Source organism: Oryctolagus cuniculus, chromosome 15, assembly GCF_964237555.1.
Source record: "Oryctolagus cuniculus chromosome 15, mOryCun1.1, whole genome shotgun sequence".
NCBI classification, from domain to species: domain Eukaryota; kingdom Metazoa; phylum Chordata; class Mammalia; order Lagomorpha; family Leporidae; genus Oryctolagus; species Oryctolagus cuniculus.
In genome coordinates this window covers 79,560,428-79,578,628 of record NC_091446.1, presented here as the reverse complement: position 1 = coordinate 79,578,628, position 18,201 = coordinate 79,560,428, and the positions used below count along the sequence as shown (strand labels likewise).

The 18,201-nt window shown below is 50.1% G+C and overlaps 1 protein-coding gene across 1 annotated transcript in view; it reads left to right on the top strand.

Moving 5' to 3' along the window:
• Positions 1 to 17,497, top strand: part of LOC100340890 (uncharacterized) — a 110,080-nt gene extending 92,583 nt beyond the window's left edge. The window contains exons 11-13 of the mRNA XM_070058080.1: positions 7,435 to 7,540; positions 9,522 to 9,627; positions 17,282 to 17,497. The gene's annotated coding sequence lies outside the window, so the exon portion shown is untranslated. The remainder of the gene's footprint in view (positions 1 to 7,434; positions 7,541 to 9,521; positions 9,628 to 17,281) is intronic.
• The last annotated feature ends 704 nt before the right edge of the window (positions 17,498 to 18,201 follow it).

Below are 18,201 nucleotides of genomic sequence, written 5' to 3'. Positions count from 1 at the left end.
TCTGAATGGGAAGAGCAGACTGTACAACAGTGCATGTGAGACCCCGCGTTTGGAGAGACAGCTCTCGACTTCCACTTCTCCTGAATGCAAACACACCCAGAACACTCTCGAGGGAAATTCTCCACAATGCTAACAGTAGCTCTCTTGGAACAGTCCGACCATGATATTTTTTCTTTGCCTCTTTGCATGTTCCTTTTTTTTTCTACAATGAAGGTGGATTGGTTGGGGTGGGTGCTAAGTTTCTTAAACATCAGCCAATACATGCAAACATGTATGATACATGAATATACTCATGGGAAAAAATAAGGCCTGGTCTATTTGTAAAGATGACAGTGGAGATGGGATAAAAGCTGCACATCAGTCAGGCAGAGCTAGCCGCCATACACTGGGCGGTGGCCCTCATTCCATCTTCCTGCCCCCCACCCTGCATGGGCACCTGCACACCCCTGCTCCAACATCCGTCTCCCCTCACAAGTGCCTGCCTGGGCTGCTCTGGGGCAGCTGGCCACTGCCTTCCTGCTAGTGCCTGCTGAGAGGCAGATGGGCTCCTTGTAGCAAGGCTATGGGGCCTTGGAGACCTCTCTCCTGCTTGAGAACCTCTGCACTAACCCAGAAGGCGGCCTATCCCACACAGCTGTGCTTCACTGGGCAAGGTGCCAATTACCGGAGGGACACCAGCAGGGAGAACTTGATGGTCACAGGGTTGCACACAACAGAACCTGCTGGAATTTTATTAAAGAATGCCAGGGAGCTCACAGGCTCTGAGAAAGGCCGGAGACCCTGGTTTGGTTGCCAGAAGGCCGGGTAGATCACTGAAACCCCACTGCCACATGGCTCTGGCAGTACAACCCTGCTACCATGTCCGTCATTGGACTCCCACAAACGAACTGAGTGCCAGAAACCCCCTGTTTGAGGAGCCAGTGCTCCACTCACATTTAGCTTTGATCCTATCTCAACTTCCATCTTTACAGAGGCAACCAGCTCCCCTCCCCTTTCCTCCCCTCCCCACCTCTCCCTTCTCTCTCTCTCTCTCTCTCTCTTTCTCAGAGGCAGCCAACTCTGCAGCTCTGCATGAGAGCAGGAAGTGAACCTACCCTGCATTGGGTGCTGAGCCTGGATTTGGGGGGAGTTGAGGCTGGCACTGGGGCAGATCGCCTGGCCAGCTCTACAGACCTCTGTGGAGCCACTGGCTGAGTCTGAGCTCTCATCTGTGGACAGAGGGGAACCAGTGATTGGATCTCAGACACTAGGGAGCTCCAGGGGTGGGGGTGGGGGATCACATGGTATCATGGCCTCCACTGTGTCCACCCAAAATCCATGGATTGAAAAGTAGCCCTCAGGACCTCAGAATATGATTGCATTGGACATATGGCTGCCTCTAAGCAGGTGATTAAGGAGCGATGAGATAGTCAGGGTGGGCCCTAATTGGATAGGACCAGGGTTGCTATAGGAAGAGGGAATGGGTACCATGGGAAGAGACAGCAAGAGGGCGAGCCTCTGCAGACCAAGAACAGACCCGCATCTGCCTCACTGCCTGACTCTGGATTGATTCCCAGTCCCCAAAACCATGAGCAAATAAATGACTGTGGTGCAAGCCGCCTAGTCCATTCTATTCTGTCCCGGCAGCCTGAGCAATACATAGCTAATACACCAGGTGGTTCTGCCCGTCGCCACTCCTGAAAGGCCATCGTGAGGGTGAGCAGGGATTCTTCAAAGGAGATCATTCTTGAGCAGCGCGAAAGAAGGCTGGGATGACACAGCAGGGAGCCAAGACTGAAGACTCTGGGCCAGCATTGTGGCTCAGCATCAAAGCTGCTGCCTGTGATGCCAGCATCACATAGGGGCACTGGTTCAAATCCCAGCTTCTCCACTCCTGATCCAGCTCCCTGCTAATGCACCTGGAAAGGGCTGGGCCCCTTCCACCCACATGGGAGGGACAGATGGAGTTCTAGGCCCCTGGCTTTGACCTGGCTCAGTCCTGATTGTGTGGTCATTTAGGGGAGTGAACCAGCACATGGAAAATCTCTTTCTCCTCTCTGTAACTCTGCTTTTAAAATAAATTAAAAATAATAATTTTTTTTTAAAAGAAGACTCAGCAAGAGCTTTAGAAAGTTCAAATGGACTAGGCTGGTGCCACGGCTCAATAGGCTAATCCTCCACCTGTGGCACCAGCACCTCGGGTTCTAGTCCCGGTCGGGGCGCCGGAATCTGTCCCGGTTGCTCCTCTTTCAGTCAAGCTCTCTGCTGTGGCCAGGGAGTGCAGTGGAGGATGGCCCAAGTGCTTGGGCCGTGCACCCGCATGGAGACCAGGAGAAGCACCTGACTCCTGGCTCCGGATCAGCATGGTGCGCTGGCCGCAGCACACCGGCTGCAGGGGCCATTGAGGGGTGAACCAACAGAAAAGGAAGACCTTTGTCTCTCTCTCTTACTGTCCACTCTGCCTGTACAAAAATTAAAAAAAAAAAAAACTTTAGAAACTTGAACTTTAGAAAGGTCAAGGCCAAGTGGACAGAGCCACATGGCTTGTCAAGGGGAAGCTGTGCTCCCGGCCCTGGAACACTGCTGCTCTCTCCTGCCACACTCTAAAGGCAGTGCCAACTGGACCATAGCTGCAGGCCTGGTGGGCCAGGGTGGGGGACGGCGTTGATTCCTTGGGCTGTTCTTACTCCTTCACAAAACCCAGCTTCATGACCTGGCTCTCGGGGCTGGCATTTCTGGACTTCCATTTCTTTGTTCATAAAATCAAGTAAGAAGGTGTCACATGCCCAGCTCAGAGTGACGGCTCTGTGAAGGGCAGTGCTCTCCTCCCCCACCCTTTCAGGTCAAGGGGAAATGCAGTTGGGGTGGGGACAAAGGTAAACACTTATTTGGGGTGGAGGCTTGCTTTATGAATCATCGTAACTCAGCTGATCGCAGCCCTCTGCAAACACTTGAGGTGTTCTTGGCGTGTTACTTTCTTGAATGATGTTGCGTGGTGCTGGTGGCGGGGTGGCGGGTGTGTGTGTGTGTGTGTGTGTGTGTGTGTGTAATTGTCCCTTCCTATATAAAAGTGTGGCCTGACTTGTCCTGGATGCACCTGTCTGTAAGGAACCCTGCTCACCACAATGGTAGGTAACTGAGTGGGTACATAGAGACCAGAAAGGAGGGGGGAAGTGTCTTCCTTATTTCACTTCTACTTGTACTGGAGCTCACGGGGTGCATTTAATGGTGAGTGGACCTAGTTAGGAATCTTCCGCATGTGACTTGGCAATTCAACGTGTAGAGTAGAAAAAGGGTGTGGGGACTCTGGGAAATCCTAACGAGTTCCCTAAGATCTGAGTTGCTCTAGAAACTCTGGGGTTCAGTGAGGTCTCTGGTGTCTCTGATTCTTGGGGCCTATTTGAGTGGCTGGTGAGATGGAATGCAATGCCGGACCAATCATTGCACCATTTTATAGATAAACTGAGCCTGGGGACTGGAAGAGACTACAAGCCTATAGGGGAGCTGAGTGCAAAGCCAGGGGTTGCTCTCTGCAGCAGGATCGCCTGGGAAACCTTGAAAAATACTGACAGGAGCTCCCAGACACTCGGATGTAATTGGTCTGCAGTGAGAACAGGGTTTTTGTTTTTTAACATTTATTTACTTATTTTAAAGGTCAAGGTCTACAGAGAGAGGGAGAAGAAGAGAGAGAGAGAATCTTTCATCTGCTGTTTCACTCCCCAAAGGGACTGGGCCAGGCTGAAGCCAGAAGTCTGGAACTTCATCCGGCTCTCCCATTGAGTGGCAGGTGCCCAACTACTTGAAGGGCCACCCTCTGCTGCTTTCCCAAGCACATTAGCAGGGAGATGGATTGGAAGTGGAGCAGCCAGGACTCAAACCATGACCCTATGTGATGCCAATATTGCAGGTGGAGGCTTAACCCCCTGCCCCACAACACCAGCTCCTATCTTATTAATTTGAAAGGCAGAGTGACAGAGAGAAGTGGAGAGACAGAAAGAGCTCTTCCATCCATTGGCTCACTCTCCAAATATCTGCAGCAGGCAAGGCTGGGCCAGGCAAAGCCAGGAGCCTGGAGCTTCATCTAGGTCTACCTATGTGGGTGGCAGGAACCCAGGCACATTAGCAGGGAGGTGGATCAAAAGTGGAGCAGCTGGGATTCAAACCAGCACTCTGATAGAGGATGTCCCAAATAACACCTTAACTTACTGCACCACAGTGCCAGCCCCCAGATCCCTTAGTCCGTGAACTCATGAATGCTCCGCCCACATGACCTAATCACCTCGGGGGGGGGGGTCCTACCTGTTAGTGCCTTCCCATCTGGGTTGAATTGTTACAGGAGTTTGGGTGACGGCATTCAAAGCATAGCATGCACGCAAGACAAACTAACTTTTGGGTGGGGCCGGGGAGCGGGCTGTTTCTGAGACACTGTCACCTGGGTAATGCACCCTCTTAGTAAGGTGATCTCGCGTGGGTCACTGTCATTCAGTCTCGTGCATCTCCAGCACCCCCAGGAGTCACATCCTGCAAAGTCTTCATCTCCCTGAGTGCCCCAGGTCCTGCCACCACCAGCCCCGCCCACTTGCCAGGTGCTTTTCTGAATCATCCCTGGTTCTGAACCAGCTCTGTTCTTGGGCGAGTGGTGTTTTTTCCATTTCCCACTGCTATGGGGAGGAGTCTTTTCTGAAGATCAAGTCTGGGAAGTGAAGAAGTGAAGATTGGCATTGTAAACCGTGTTAAGGAGTTTGATGCACGCTCTCAAATTGCGTGCCCTAACCACTGTTCCAGCCGACTGGCCCTTGTGCCTCTCACATCTCACCCATGCGTCTGTTTCCCTCCGGGTGTTATAAATTAAATGGTTATTCTCACCATACCATTATGGTTCTATTTTATACACATTTTGCATTTGTTTTGTTTTCAGTAAGTTGAACTTTTTCTCGTGCTTGCTCATCATGTTTCATTGTGTCTATGCATGGGTGTGAAACGCCTTTTTTTTTAAAAAAAAAGATGTATGTATTTATTTGAGATGTGGAGTTACAGTGAGAGAGAGAGACAGAGAGAGAGGTATTCCATCCAGTGAGAGAGAGAGACAGAGAGAGAGGTATTCCATCCACCGGTTCACCCCACAAATGGCTGCAACTGCTGGAACTGGGCAGATCTGAAGCCAAGAGCCAGGAACTTCTTCCAGGTCTCTCACGTGGGTGCAGGGGCCCAAAGATTTGGGCCATCCTCCACTCTTTCCCAGGCCACAGCAGAGAGCTGGATCATAAGAGGAGCAGCTGGGACTCAGACTGGTGCGCATATGCGATGCTGGCACTGCAGGCGGAGCTTAGCCCACTACGCCACAGCACTGGCCCCAAAATGCCATTTTTATACTAAAATGTTTTTCTTTTTCTATGAGATGACAGTCTTCCTGTAATGATACTATTTTCCAAATCTGATATCTTTTTAATTTTATTTATATTTTTGCAATTTTTTACATACTCAAATCTATTTTTTTCATACTGCATATGATAAATATTTGCCAATATTTTCTGTGGTTATTTTATTATCTTGTAAACATTTGAGCCTTGAATCCTTTTCAAGCTTCTTACATTGTGGCAACTAAAGTAAGAAACTTGTTTCTTCCCCACACAGTGCCTCACTTGTTCTAAAACCATTTAATGAATCATTACTCTCCTCAAAGACCATGCTTATTTTATAACAAACTTTCATACAGATTTATGAGTACTTTCTGAGTTCTCTATTTGGTTATGTATATTTGCACTTCTATTCTTTTTAATTTATTTTATTTTTTATTTTTATTATTTTTTAAGATTTATTTATTTATTTGAAAGGCAGAGTTACAGAGAGGCAGATGGGGGGAGAGAGAGAGAGAGAGAGAGAGAGAGAGAGAGAGAGAGAGAGAGAGGTCTTCCATCTGCTTGTTCACTTCCCAGATGGCTGCAACAGCTGGAGCTAGGCCAATCTGAAGCCAGGAGCTTCTTCCAGGTCTCCCACGTGGGTGCAGGGGCCCAAGTTGGGCTCAAGGACTTGGGCCATCTTCTACTGCTTTCTCAGGCCGTAGCAGAGAGCTGGATTGGAAGTGGGGCAGCTGGCACTCAAATTGGCCCCCATATGGGATGCCAGCACTGCAGGCGGTGGCTTTACCTGCTATGCCACAGAGCCAGCCACAGGCTAACAACTTTTAAGTGTCACAGGTTTTAAGGATTCTGCAGAAACAACAACAACAACAAAAAAAAAAAAAAAAAAAAAGAAGAAGAAAAAACCCTGTAGTTTAGAACACACAGAAGTTTGTGCATTTTAGTTAATGTACTTTGTAACCTAAGTTATTGCAGGATAATTCTGTCATGTATCCTGTTTGTATTTGTTGGTGTAGTTCTCATGACAGACTACACACATTTTTGTCAATCTGTACTTTTTTCAAATATTGAAAACCTTATTTTTTAATTCTTTGCATTTTTCAATTACAGAAAAGCACTTCAAGTTTTTTATTTGTGAACATTACATATAAAGCCTTTAAAACACATAACTTCAGTGCAAAAAGAGAAAGTACAAGGTGGGAGTTGTGGCACAAGAGGATTCAACTGTGGATTACCAGGCCAGTGTCCCGTGTCCAGTGCTGGCTCGGGTCCAGGCTGCTCTGCTTCTGACCCAGCTTCCTGCTAACGCTCCTGGGAAGGCAGTGGAAGGTGTCTCAGGTACTTGGGCTCCTGCCACCTATATGGGAGACCCAGGTGGAGTTCCTGGCTCCTGGCTTCAGCCTGGCCCAGCCCCTGCTGTTGGGGCCGTGTGAGGAGTGAACCAGCAGATGGAAGGTCTCTCCCTCTCTCTCTCTCTCTCTCTCTCTCTCTGTCACTCTGCCTTTCAAATAAATATTCTTAAGTACTCTCACCCCATCTTTGTTTTTAGAAGATTCCTGGGGATTATCATTTTAAAGTTAGTTTGTGCAGTTTATCTAGGAAAGATGACAAGCGTAACCTGATCCTTCTCCTTGTCCTTGATTTCAGCCTAGATCCCTTGGTCTGTTCATATGGTCGGCAGCGATGCCTTTGTCATCTAGAAAATGAAAAAAATCATCTGATCCTCATGCTCACAGCTTTGCTTGCACCTGTCTTTCCTCTGGGACCCCCAGCTGACCCAGCTAGCCCCAGAAAGCCCCAGCCAGAGTCTCTTCCCCTTTATCTCTTCCTGAAACTCTTCCACCCCTTCTCTCTTGCAGATTCTTGCTAAAAACGACCCTACCCAGAAAGGCTTCCCCGACCGCTCTGTGATAAGTAGCACATGGGCATCATAGCTCCAGGACCTTGAACTCACAACTCAGTCTTTCTTTGGCTCATGCTCTGCACTTGCACAGGTCTTGCTCCATGAGGGTGGCAGCTCCATCTTTGCACACCTGCCAGGACCCAACCCTCTGGGTTCATTCATGCTCCGTCTTCACTCCTCTTCATGTTACAGAACACTCTGCTGGGCAGCCTTGTGGTCTTCGCCAGCCTCTTGGTGTTGTGCAACACGCAGTGCTATGTCGAACTCTACGACAAGAACCCGGAGGATCCCCCTGATGGTGAGTCCCCATTCTCCAGCGTTGATTATGTCACTGCAGCCTGGGAGATGTGACCTGTGCACTGGTGCTGAACACCTTTGAATCTGCATAAGAAAGAAGGTCAGGGCAAATATAGAGATGGTGTCAAAAGGATTCCAACTTAACCCTAGCTAGGTGAGAGTTGACTTTTTTCTTCTTTTGAAACTTACCAGCACTCAAGTCCCATCCAATCTAAAACCAGGTAGGCAAATGAGAATCACTGGGGTGTGAGCTGCACATTAAAAGCTCCTTGATGGGGTGAGCATTTGGCTTAATAGTTACACTGTGGCTTGGGACCCTGTATCCCATACTAAAGTGCCTGGGTTCAAGTCCCAGCTCTGCTACCAATTCTAGCTTCCTGCTGTTGTGCGTCCTGGGAGGCAGCAGATGACGGCTCAATTCATTGGGTCCTTGCAGCTCATGTGGGAGACCTGGATGGAGTTCTGGGCTCCCAGCTTTGGCCCTGGGCCACACCAAGGTTGCTGTGGGCATTTAGGGAGTGAATCAGCAGATGGGAGCACCATATGTTGCTCAAAAATAAAATAGAATAAAAGCTCCTTATTTGACTATGAAGTGGGGCACAGCCCTGGGTCAGTGGCTCTGCAGGCAGATGTGGGAGTCTGCATGTCTCATGCCACCCCAGGTGATGTTGCAACTGGTCCTTCCAGGACACTGGGACCACATGGATGCAAAGCAGAGGATTGTACACTTGGTTAAACATTTGAATTCTTGGGGAGTTTGGTTTTTTTTTTTAAGATTTATTTATTTTATTTGAAAGAGTTACACAGAGAGGAAAGGCAGAGAGAGAGAGAGAGAGAGAGAGAGAGAGAGAGAATCTTCCATCTGCTGGTTCACTTCCCCAATGGCTAAACTGGCTGGAGTTGGGCTGATCCAAAGTCAGGAGCCAGGAGCTTCTTCCAGGTCTCCCACGTGGGTGCAGGGGCCCAGGGACTTGGGTCATCTTCCACTGCTTTCCCTGGCCACAGCAGAGAGCTGGATTGGAAGGGGAGCAGCTGGGACTCAGACTGTGCCCATATGGGATACCGGCGCTTCAGGCCAGGGCATTAACCCGCTGCACCACAGCGCCAGCCCCGGGGAGTTTCTTAAACATGTGGTGGCCTGAGCTTCACACCCAGAGACTCTGATTTCCTTGCTCTGGGGTGGGTCCCAGATGTAAATTTTTTTATTTCAAATTTTCCATTATCTATTTTGTTTATTTGATAGGAAATGGAACAGGGAGAGAAAGAGACGGAGACAATGAGCTTCCAAACCCTGACTGGTCCACTCCTGAGATAGCCCAAATGCCCACCTCCAAGTGTTCAATTTTAAAAAAATTATCTTATGTATTTTAAAGGCAGAGTTACAGAAAGAGAGGAAGGGACAGAGAGAAAGTATGAGAGTGGGGAGAGAGAGATGTTCCACCCACTGGTTTACTTCTCTGAGTTTCCCCATGTTGAGTGCCAGGGGCCCAACTAACTGAGCCATCTTCCACTGCTTCCCCAAGCACATTAGGAGGGCACTGGGTAGGAAGTAGAGCAGCTGGGACTCAAAGTGGCACCCATGTGGGATGCCGGCCTCTCACAGGTCCCTGTAGGTGGCTTTGAAGTGCCCAGTATGTGTCACATGTTCACCCAGGGTTAGGGACCGCCGATGCAAAACATAGGGAGGTGCTGTGCTGAGGTATTTCTGCAGAGAGAAGCCAGCAGGAGAGAACTTGGTCCCACAGAGCCCCATGCTTGTCCTAGCTGTCTGATTAAAGAGGAGGGCTTTATATCTCCAAATGTCTGTCCGGAAATAAAACCTGCAGGGATTCAAGCTTTGTGACAAAACGTCACCAACGGCAGGTTCTGCATGGCAGCACCTTTCCCGGACACCATGGTCACACGGCAGGGGGCTGGCCTTCCTGTCCTCATGTGCCCTGCTCCCGCCAATGCTCCTGATGACGTCGCTTGTGTTGTCTTAGAATGCAGGGACCTTGATGGAGTCACACACAAGCTGAACGTGGAGTGGAAGACTGAGAACTGTTACACATGTAGTTGTGATGAGACTGGAATTCATTGCTGCAACACGTGAGTCACGCGGGTAGTGACGGAGAGAGGAACAGCACTGCTCCTTCTTTGAAAACCGTGTTATTTTGGGGCATCCTTGTTTGTTTTAAATAGGCTTTTTTATAGGCATTTTTAAAGAGCCTCTTAGATTCCCAGCAAAATTGAGCAGAGCTAGAGCGATTTCTCATACACCTCTGCCCCCATACATGCACTGTCTCCCTGTTAGCAGTGTCTTCCACCAGCGGTGCATTGGTTACTGACTGACCTCACATGGACTCATCCTTGTCACCCAGTGGCCACAGTTCACATTCACTCTTGATGTGGTGGTGGGGGTTGAGGGATGGAAGTCATTTTCAGTCCTATTTCTTCTATTCTTTATGTAATTACACACACACACACACACACACACACACACAGAGAGAGAGAAACAGAGAGAGAGAGACAGAGAGAGAGATCTCCCATGTGTCAGTTCACTCCCTAAATGCCTTCCTGCCAAGACTGGGTCAGGGAGCCAGGAACTGAATCCAGGTCTGCCAGACTCCCATGTGGGTGGCGGGGACCCAAGGACTTGAGCTCTCACTTGCTGTTTCCCGGAGTGTGTATTAGCAAGAAGCTGAAATCTTGAACTGGGACCCCAACCCAGGGACTCCAACATGGAATGCAGGCAATCCCAGGGGTATCTTAACCACTAGGCTGAATGCCCACTCCTCTCTTCCTTCTTTGGCTTGTGGTGAAATACGTAGCACATTAAACGTACCGTTTCAGCCATTTGTAAGTATACACTTCAGTGGCGTTAAATAAATTCATTGTGGCTGCCACCCCCCCGCCATGCCCTTCATCCTGAAGAACTGGGATTCTGCACCCAGTCAACACTGCCCTCGCAGGGGCTGGTGCTGTGCTGCAGCGGGTTAACACCCTGACCTGAAGCGCTGGCATCCCATATAGGCGCAAGTTCTAGTTCGGGCTGCTCCTCTTGCAATCCAGCTCTCTGCTATGGCCTGGGAGAGCAGTAGAAGATGGCCCAAGTCCTAGGGGCCCTGCACCCGTGTGGGAGACCTGGAGGAGGATCCTGGCTCCTGGCTTCAGATTGGCGCAACTCCGGTGGTTGTGGCCGGCCATCTGGGGAGTGAACCAGTGGATGGAAGATCTTTCTCTCTCTCTCTACCTCTCTGTAACTCTGTCTTTCAAATAAATAAAATAAATCTTAAATTTAAAAAAAAACACTGCCCTTGGGGCTTGGCAAACACCATCTGTCTCTATGAATTTGACTGTTCCAGGCTCCACATGTAAGTGGAATCATGCATGTGTTTGTCCTCTTGAGACTGGCTTCTTCACAGAGTGTGGTGTCCTCCGAATTCACCCATGTTGTGGCCGGTATCAGAATTTCCTTCCTATTTGAAGGTGGACTAACACTTCATTCTGCACATTTTGCTTAGCCATTCGTCTGCTGGTGTACACTTGGCTGCTTCAGTTTTATTTCCTTTATGTTGCTTTTGGAACTTGGTCAACGCCTTCTCTTTAAAAAGTATCTGTTTTATTTATTTGAGAGACAGGTAGAGCGAGCTGCCGCCTGCTGGCTCACTTCCCAGATGTCTGCTACGTCTGGGATTAGGCCAACAGATGCTGGGAGTGGGAACCAATCCTTGTTGGTGGCAAGGCTCAGCCACTTGAGCCACCGCTGCTGTCTCCCAGGGTGTCCATTCTCGGGAAGCTGGAATTGAGAGCAGAGCTGCCTTCAACCCACTACTCAAATGTGCGATGCGGCCACTCAGCCAGCAGCTTAGCCTCTAAGCCCCCAAATGCCCACCCCAGTTTCCTTATTCTTTGTTTAAAAGATTTATTTATTGGGGCTGACACTGTGGTGTAGGAGGTTAAGTCTACACCTGCCATGCTGGCATTCCATATGGGCGCCAGTTCAAGTCCCAGCTATTACACTTCTGTTCCAGCTTCCTGCTAATGGCCAGGGAAAGTAGTGGAGGATGACCCACGTGCTTGGACCCCTGCACGCACATGAGAGACCTGAATGAAGCTCCTGGTTCCTAGCTTTGGATTGGCCCAGCTCCAGCCCTTGCGGCCATTTGGGGAGTGAACCAATGGATGGAAGATCTCTCTGTCTCTCCCTGTAACTCTGCCTCTCAAATAAATAAATATTTTTAAAAATATTTATTAAAATATAAAATACATAATACATAATTTATATTATCATATTTATTTATTTGAGAGGCAGAGTTACAGAAAGGAGGGAAGAGAGAGAGAAAGAGAGAGAATCATCCCTTGGTTCACTCCCCAAATGATTACAATATCAAGGGCTGGGCCAGGCCAAAACCAGGTGTCTGGAACTTCATCTGGGTCTCCCAAGCACTCAGGTCATCTTCTGCTGCTTTCCTGGGCCATTAGCAGAGAGCTGGATGGGAAGAGGAACAGCCGGAACTTGAACCAGATGCCCATATGCAGGTGTCACTTCTCCCTGCTGCAGCACAGCGCTGGCCACAGTATCATTAGCCTTAAATCTCTGTATCCAGAGGGGTTCTTGGAGACAGGAAAGCCTATGCAGTGGTCGATGTTATTGGAGAAGCTGGCCCAGCCATCGGTGCAGCCTTGGCCTTGGCCACTAGGAGGAGCAGGCGGTGCTGGATGTGAGGTGTAAGGAATGAGGGCGCAGTGTGTGTACCTTGTGCTGTCAACCCTATGTTGTGCTGCTGGGAGTTCTACCCACGTCAGCTCAAAGGTCATGCAAATGTGTTCTGCTGGGGTGCTGTGGACACCAAAGTCTAGATTGGGGAGGAGACAACACAAAATACCCACAGGTCTGTCCACACCAGCCACCCTACTCCTAGCCCCCTGCCCTAATCCATCTGCCATCCACATCAGCTCTGGCCTATGGTGTTTCACAAGCACGTAAGTGGCCTTGACGGGAGCACGTGTGTAAAGCAGCTTTCCCACGCTTGCTGGTCACAGAGTCCTCTGGGAGGCCAGGTGAAATGCAGATTCCTGGGCCCTACCCCAGAGCCATGGAACCTGAATTTTCTAAAAAATATTTTTATTTATTTATTTGAGAGGTGGAGTTACAGACAGAGAGAAGGAGAGACAGAATGAAAGGTTTTCCATCCGCTGGTTCACTCCCCAGATGGCCACAATGGCCAGGATTGGGCAGATCTGAAACCAGGAGCCAGGAGCTTCTTCCAGGTCTCCCACATGGGTGCAGGGGTCCAAGTGCTACCTTCTTTTGCTTTCCCAGGCATATTAGCAGGGAGCTGGATCAGAAGTGGAGCAGCAGGGACTTGAACTGACGTCCATATGGGATGCTGGCGCCACAGGCAGAGGTTTAGGCTACTATGCTGCAGCACCAGCCCAGGAACCTGCATTTTAACCAGGGCTTCCAAGAATCTGATGACAACTCCAGGGAGTAGGGGAGTGATCTTCTGACCCAAACCAGAACACTTGAATCTCATTGAAGTTCGCGTGGCTGGCAAGTGCCACTCACATTTGTGAAGCAGGTGCCAATGCTAAGTACGTACTGGAACAAAAGGCATATGGAACCGGGCCTCCAGCTGGCTGCCCGCCCAGAGCAGGCTCCCAGGCATCTACTGGCTGGGGCACTGTGTGTTCCATTTGAATCTTGATGTTGTGGCCCAGAACCTTGAATTCGCCCTTGTGTCGAGGGTCAGCAGGACCCTGGTGTGCCTGGCTGGGTTAAGGGCTGGTGAACTGTGCCTTACTCCCACCGAGGGCACCTCTGTGGTGGCATCCCCATCCCATCAGTGCTGTATCATCACGTCCCATCCATGGGACCCTCTTCTAAGGTTCCCATGGACCCCAAGTAGAAAGCAACCAGGGCTGCCCCAGGCAGTGAGGTGGGAGGAGCCTCGATGCAGGAGTCTCAGTGAGCTTACTCAGCTCTGGCTTGTTGCATGCATTTGGGAAGTGAACCAGCAGGTGGAATCGCTCCCTCCCCCCATATCTCTGCCTCTCAAAAGATAAAAATCCATTTGCTCAGCAAACACGTCAGGCCTTCTCTGTGTCAGTTCTGAGCGCCCTGAGCCTGGAATGGCAACTAGCACGTGGTTGGGGTGAGGGTACCCTCTCCCTCTCTGCTGCTATGTTGCCTGTCCACAGGAAGTATGCTCACTTCTCTCTGCTGCTCAGAATCAACCCCTTCCCTGGAATTGCTCCATTGCTTACCAAGTTCGTTTTTCTCATGAACTCCTCTCTCTCCCTCTCCTGACCAGAGCAAAATACAGATTTTGATTAAACTTTCTTTGGGAGAATTTCCTGGATCCTTGCACCTTACTTGAGACACAGGTAGATTTCCAAGTGGCAGTAGCAGTGGAGCCTGGGGCTGGAGGCCCAGGCAGAGGCTGCCCCCATCAGGGGGTGGGAGATCTCCTGGCCTCCCCACCTCCCAGCCCCTGCTCTCTGACCGCAGTGAAGGAGTGAGCTGTGGAGGCAAAGGCCCAAGGTCATCCAGCCCCCAGCGCTGAGACACCCCTAATGTTCCAGTTTTCCCTTCTCATTCTCTCTTTAGCTGTTTCAGCTACAGAATTGGGTCAGATTTAAATGAAAATATGCATCCAGTAATATGCCCTTTGCCCTGCAACTTGTACCTGCACACAGACAACAGAATTACACAATTTAATTTCTACTAAAAACTTGTAAAAAAAAAATCTCACCTAGGGGCCAGCATTGAGATGCAGCAGGTTAAACTGCTACTTGGGACACCCACATTTCATACTGGAGTGTTGTTTCCAGTCCTGGCTGCTCTAGTTCCAGTACACTTGGGAGAGAGCAGATAACAGAGCAAGTGCTTGGGGTCCTGACTCCCATGTGAGAGACCCAAATGGAGTTCCAGGCCCCTGGCTTTGGCCTGGCCCAGATCTGGCTGTGGGGGCATCTGGGGCAGTGAATCAGCAGATGGAACCTCTCTCTCTGTGTTGCTCTGCCTTTCAAGTAGATGAAAACCAACAGACTTTTAAAAAAATAAGAATATCTCTTGAACAACAACCACTTTCCTTTTTAATGTTTTGTATTGTGGTAAAAATCTATATGACCAAACATTTACCAGTTTCACTGCTTCAAAGTGTACAATTCAGGGCGGTGAAGTTCATGCACAGCCAGAGGCACCCATCACCGCCATTTCTAGAACTTTCCAGGGACTCCAAACCTAAACTCCCCATGTATGGAGTCCTACCTCCCCCTCCTCCTCCCCCAGTCCCTGAGAACAACTAATCTACTGTCTCTGTGGATATGCCTAGTGTAGATCTTTCTTGGAAATGGAATTTCACAACGTTTATCTTTGTGCACTCTGTGTATTTCACTCAGCAGCACGTTTGCAGAGTTCATCCGTGTTGCAGCCTCTTTCAGTAATCCCTTCCTTTTGGAGCCTGAAAAATATTTTGTGTTATAGGAATAACCTATTTTACTTCTGTTTCTGTGCTGACGGACCTGTGGGTTATCTGCACCTCTTGGCTATAGTGTGTGCTACTCTACAGTATGGTTGAGTCCCTGCTGTCAGTTCTTTGGGGGCGTATACCTGGGGTGGAGTGGCTGGGTCTCATAGTGTGTATTTTCTTTTTAACTCTTTGAGAAACTGCCCATCTGTTTTCCACAGTGGTCACGACATTCACATTCCATCCTGTAAGCAACCATATTTTTTAACTTAAAATATTGTTGGATTCAATTTTATCAGTAAGCATTCTTTTAAAAAAGTTATTTATGTATTTGAAAGGCAGTTACAGAGAGAAAGGGAGAGAGAGAGCAAGAGAGATCTTCCATCCAGTGGTTCACTCCCCAAATGGCCACAGCAGCCAGGCTGGGCCAGACCAAAGCCAGGAGCCAGGAGCTTCTTTCAGCTCTCGGGCCATCTTCCACTGCTTTCCCAAGTGCATTAGAAGGAAGCTGGATTGGAAGTGGAGCAGCCAGGACTTTGAACTGGTGCCCACATGGGATACTGGCATCACAGGTAGTGGTTTAACCCTCTACACCACAACACTGGTGCCCAAACAACCATTTTTAACATTAAAAGTTTCAGTAATAATTTCCCAAGTTTTCAGTATAAAACATAGTAATTACAGCACTATTGGAAAGTATAGGAATAAAATATATTTATAATCACACACAACAATTAGTATCTTATCCTGATTTCCTTCTAACTCCTTTTTTTGTTTTGTTTTAAATATTTATTTATCTGAAAGGCAGAGTTATAGAGATGGAGAGAGAGGAGGGAGAGGATAAAGAGAGAGAGAGAGAGGCCAACCATCCACTGGTTCACTCCCCAGATGTCCACAACAGCCAGAGCTGTGCTGATCCGGAGCCAGGAGCTTCCTCCAGGTCTCTCACGTGGGTGCAGGGGCCCAAGGACTTGGCATCTTCTACTACTTTCCAAGGCCACAGCAGAGAGCTGGATCAGAAGCAAGCATCGAGGCCGCCTGGCTTCAGATCAGCATGGTGCGCCAGCCACAGCGCACCGGCCGCAGTGGCATTGCAGGGTGAACCAACAGAAAAGGAAGACGTTTCTGTCTCTCTCTCTCACTGTCCACTCTGCCTGTCAAGAAAAAAAAAAAAAAGAAGAAGAAGAAGAAGTAGAGCATCCAGGACTCAAACCGGCACCCATATGGGATGCCGGCCCTGCAGGTGGTGGCTTTACCTGCTATGTCACAGCGCCAGCCCCCCAACTCCTTTCTACACTTTTTGTTTTTTACATGACAGATACCAAACTCTAGGTTGCAATTGTGTAGTCTGGGTTTTCCACTCAATAGTCTAGCATTAACACTCACGCACCTCATCAAAACTCTTGCAAACATTCAAGCTAGTCATTCGTTAGTCTTCAAACAGATTCAGTGCTGAACCCCAGCGCTGAAGTCAAGTCTCGAGCATTTGCTTCCACTCGCGTGCAGCATGAGCCAGCAGGAGATTGGTGTGCGAGTGCCCTGACACCACTGGCCCAGAGGGAGCGCCATCCTCAGGTGTCTTGGGAGGAGTCAGGCAGTTGAGATAGAAGAAAGACCCTGGCTTTGTTGGTGGCCAGTTGAAAGGAAAGTGAGGGTCATCTTTTGTCACAGAGGGTGGTGGGGAGCGGCTGTGTGTATGCACCTTTTGGGCAGAGACAGTTTAAATTTAGGGTTTACGCATGAGCTTCAAGGGACCAATGGGCCCCCAAATTATTTGCCCCACTGAATGTGGGGGTGAATATTCTGAGGGAGATGGTCCCCAGTCTTCAACTCCTTCCTGGGCCCCATGACCCCAGCCTGGAGTGGCTCTCTTTGCTCCTGTGGGTTGAGATGGCTCCTCTTCTAACTTCCTTCCTGCCAAGCTTGGGACAACCTGACCACTTCCTGAACAGGAACACCAGGGACAGCCAGGCTGGAGCCACCTGCCTGGCCCCAGAGCAGCCCAGGCCTGCCTCTGGGGCTATCAGAACTCCTGGCCATGCTGGGCAGGCCAGACGGACTGCGCGATGGATGGCAGGGATGGTTTGTATGACTGCAGAATGGGCAGGTGCAGGTGCCCCGGGGGCCACGCTGTGGGGCTGACAGCAAAGGGTGCCATCCCATTGATGATGGCGGTTGCAAGGTGGGAGGAGAGGATCCACTGCAGTGTGGCCCTGGCTGGGCTGGGGTGGGGGTAGCATGGGGGAGTCTTTTCCTGTCTAACAGGGCTTGGTTTTTCTCGATGACAGTGCTGCCATCCCCGGAGGTTTTGATACCACAAAGTGCAAGACGATCTTCCACAAGGACACTTGCAGCTACTCCGTGGTGGAGCTGGAGAACCCGGACAAGGAATGTCCAGTCAGCTCGTGGATCCTGTGAAGAGCTAGTGGGCCCAGGTCCTCCCGCGGGCCCGGACAGCCCGATGTACAGCCCTGCTTATCAGTAAAGCATGTGTGGAGCAATCACTCGGCTGTGTATGCATTGATTGCGCATTTTAAAGCATGTGAACTGAAGAGAAGAAAAGTGGAATAAAGGTTATGCCCATGTGCCCGCACGCAGCGTCCCCTGTCCCAGCGCCGGGGCACCCCTGTGGTTTCTGCCTGCAGCCTGCTCTCTGCTGGGCAATGAACACAGTCTATGCATCTTTGTGATGAGATGGATCCTTTCCCTGTTTGGGGGTGTTTGTGTTTTTCCTCCCTTCCCCTTCATGGGTGAGGGGCCTCTCTCTCTGCTGTGGCTCCCCACAGGCTGCAGTGGTTGCCTGAGGATAGAACAGGTCAGAGCAAGGCAGCCGGGAGAAGTGTCCAAGACCTGGTGCAGCACAGGGTTGAAGAGGCCAAGGCTGAGAGGGCGTGGCCTGAGGGAGCCAGGGCTGATGGGTTGTGGCCTGGGGGAGCCTGGGCTGAGGACCTGGCCTGGGGCAGCCAGGGCTGAAGGGGTGTGGCCTAGGAGCAGCGGGGGCTGAGGGGCACAGCCTGGGGAGTGAGGGCTGAAGGGCGTGGCCTGGGGCAGCCAGCTCCCCTCGCAGACCACTGAAAACAGTGACTTAACAACGCACTGTCAACTTCTGTTCAGCTGGGCCAGGCGGTGAAGGGGCACTGGCTGGGTGTACGTGACAGGTCATCAACAAGCCACTGGCCATCGGCCTCACAGCGTGTGGGCAGCTGAT